Source organism: Ictidomys tridecemlineatus, chromosome X, assembly GCF_052094955.1.
Source record: "Ictidomys tridecemlineatus isolate mIctTri1 chromosome X, mIctTri1.hap1, whole genome shotgun sequence".
NCBI classification, from domain to species: Eukaryota; Metazoa; Chordata; class Mammalia; order Rodentia; family Sciuridae; genus Ictidomys; species Ictidomys tridecemlineatus.
The window spans coordinates 1,072,926-1,075,960 of NC_135493.1; the positions used below are offsets into that span (position 1 = coordinate 1,072,926).

The 3,035-nt window shown below is 50.2% G+C and overlaps 1 long non-coding RNA gene across 1 annotated transcript; it reads right to left on the reverse strand.

The window, feature by feature from the left end:
• Window positions 1-1,476: 1,476 nt before the first annotated feature.
• Window positions 1,477-2,813, reverse strand: LOC120890901 (uncharacterized). Its single transcript, XR_013431511.1, has 3 exons — window positions 2,523-2,813; window positions 1,948-2,070; window positions 1,477-1,786 (listed from the first exon to the last, which is right to left on the reverse strand). It is a non-coding gene; the product is annotated as an uncharacterized LOC120890901 (long non-coding RNA).
• Between the last annotated feature and the right edge of the window lie 222 nt (window positions 2,814-3,035).

Genomic DNA, 3,035 nt, shown 5'->3' on the forward strand with positions numbered 1-3,035 from the left:
CAGGGATGCGTCTTGTCGGAAGCACAAGTTGCGCCAGAAGCTGGAGCAGATCATCAGCCTCGTGTCCAGCAACGGCTGAGGGTGGTGGAATTGGTGGGAGGGGGCTTCTCAGTCCTGAGCTAAGCTGTCCACCGCCCCCATCAAGGGGTGTGGCTGGCTCCAGCCTGAGTATCTGGGGCAGAGCCCCAGATCAGGTGTTGTGGGGAAGATCATTGAGCCAAGATGCCCCCAGCACACCTGGGCCCCCTTCATTAGTGCCTTGCTTTGGGCCCTGCACGGGGAGGGGATAATGGGACCATCCCCCCCCAGCAGCAATACCCCCTCCCTCCTGCCCATGTGTTGGGATAGCCCCGCCCTCTGTGCTATTTATACCCCAACCACCTATTTATTAAATTTGATTCCACATCGATTTCCATCTGTAAGTATGTGTCCCCATGGAGTGTTGCCAACCTCACTCCCGATTTGCCCAGGCCCACCTCAGCTTATCCTCCACTGGGGAGGTGGAAAGTTGCCATGAAGCAGTATGGCAGTTAGTGTCTGTGCTCTGTTCAAATCCCCCAGGGAATTAATTCACCACTCCACAAACTCCTTAGAATCTGTCACTCCTTGCTTTCCAGGTTCGATCTCCCATGTGCCTATCAAGTGTTAGCCCCCACTTGTTAAGTTGGGGAGTTGAGGCAAGCTGGAAGATACTAGGAAAAGAAGATAGCATTTGAAAAGACCTGGGTGTGAAACAGAACATGGATGATTAGTAGCAAGCTTGCCTGGGGCTATTCTGGGCCAAGGTATCACTCTTCTCAGAGCTGCAGATATAATAAATAACCCAGAAAAAAGGAGGTTGGGTGGTTATAAGAGTCTGAGGAGTTAATATTTGAGAAGGACCTGAAGGAGATCAGAGTGAGTCAGGTAGAACCCTGGGGAAATAGTTATTTTCAGACAGGAAAGATCCAGTACAAATGGAATGAATCTGACATAACTTGATGCAGAAGTGGACCTGGTATGTTTCATGGAGAAGGAGGTTAGTGTGGGTAGATCAGTGTAAGCCAGGGGAAGATTGGGAGGGGAGGTCAGAGTCAATCACATTAGACTTTGCAGGGCACCAAAAGGGCATCTAATTGACTCTGAGTAAGAGGGGAACTCATGGAGGGTTTGGGATGGTGGAGTAATGCAACCTAACCTGGGTTTTAAAGTAGCTCAGCAGCCTCCACTGTTCATCTGTGGATTCAGGACAGATGACTGATTCTAGTCTTAGCTGGGTGTTGGATGGACAATCACACAAAGTTTGATGTACTATACATCAAGAGCTTCAGACAAAAAAAACCCTATTATCCAGAGGGTTCCCCGGAAACATTTAGCAGACTACTGATTAGCAATTGCATGTGAAAAAACTAACTCCCTTTCCAGACAAAAACAAAAGCAAGAAAATTGGGAGATAGGGTATCTGAAAAGAAACTCAAACATGGAATTACTGCTCAACTTTATTTTCTGCAGTAATAAACATTTACTTGTGTTCCCCCTCCAACAACTGCGTAACAAAGCAAGTGACAAGTGTAAGCAGAAAAACTAGGCTTCAAGAATAAAGTGGCAATCAATCCAGAAATCAAAGTCCTAGGGAAATATACACTGTCTGACCTGGGACATGAGGATTCAGCCCCCTTTTCCTAGCAGAGATGCAGGAGGAAACAGTGGCCCAAAGTGCTGCATGGTTCGCAACAGCTGGGAAAGGTGGTCAAGAAAGGAGGTGAATGAAGTCTGGAGGCTGCGAGGGTCTTCAGCAATCCAACTACTAAAAGTGAGAGAAAATTAAAATCGAGTTAATAATGGGAGCTGTCACCCACATCCAGGCAGCATACCCTCTCTTTAGACCTAACACTCTATCTCCATTAAAATGCCCCTCCATCCGAGTGCTTGTGGATACCCTCCCACCCAATCCCTTCTAGGACTGACACAATCAGGAAGCTGCCATCCACTGTGAACTCTCTGTGAACGGCAAGGTGTTCTTCATAAGTAGCCAGGGATCGTTCAGCAACCTCCGCTTCTATGGGACACAGGAAAGGTACTCTGAGGGTGCTGGTGGAGAATTGGTTAAGGCATGATCCTCTATTGACTTTGCCTCTGCTTCAGGCCTCCTTGACCCACTATGCCCACTTTCTCCCAGGCAGCCCTCAGGCTAAACCTAGGTCCACCCCAGTGAACTCAAGCCTCAGCCTCCTTCCTGAAAATTTCCTCAATCCAACCCTCACACGATGCCTGCCACACTCCACTCCATCTTCTCAACCCAGCATTTTTCCTTCTGACTCCCTTTGGGACTGTTTATCATCCTCCTGTATTCTCAAGTCATCCACACATGTCCCCCTGTCCTCTCAGGCCACATTGGACTTCGTCTAGCCCCCTTGGGCTTCTCCTTCAAGATATTATTGATCTTTGCCAGGTTCCACTTTCTGAATCCCTGTTCCGCCCCACCCTGATGTCTCTTTGGTCTCTTCCAATCTCCTAAACTCTACTGTCCTACTAAAGGATACAATTCATGCAGGTGCCTACCCTGCCTTCTGGCCACAGGCAAGGCTCTGGCAAGAGGTACCAGCCCAACGTGTGGAATACCTCCAATATTGGCACGCTCAGCACCAACGCCAGCAGCCACACCCAGGACATCCTGGATTTCAGGGCCACCCTGGCCAGCAAGGATTCTATGGCCGCCCTGGCCATCTTCATGCCCCTCTGCACCACCAGTACCTCCTGCACTGCCACCTGGGGCCTCCATGGCTACAGCAGCTTCGCCCTCACCAACCTCAAACACCACCAACCGCCTCCCTCGCGCTGCGGCCAAGTAATAAAGAACCCTACGAAACTCCACCCCCTTCCCCCACAATGCAACTGGACACACCTATTACGCCTGCGCAAAGAGGCCCATGTGCAGGTGGGCTCTCCCCTAGCTGGTGCTGCAGCACACCCCTCTCCAAGCCTCTTGTTTTCCATGCCAACCACCACGTTCACGGAGCACCTCCCCTTAGCCCATGGGACACCCGAGTATGCTT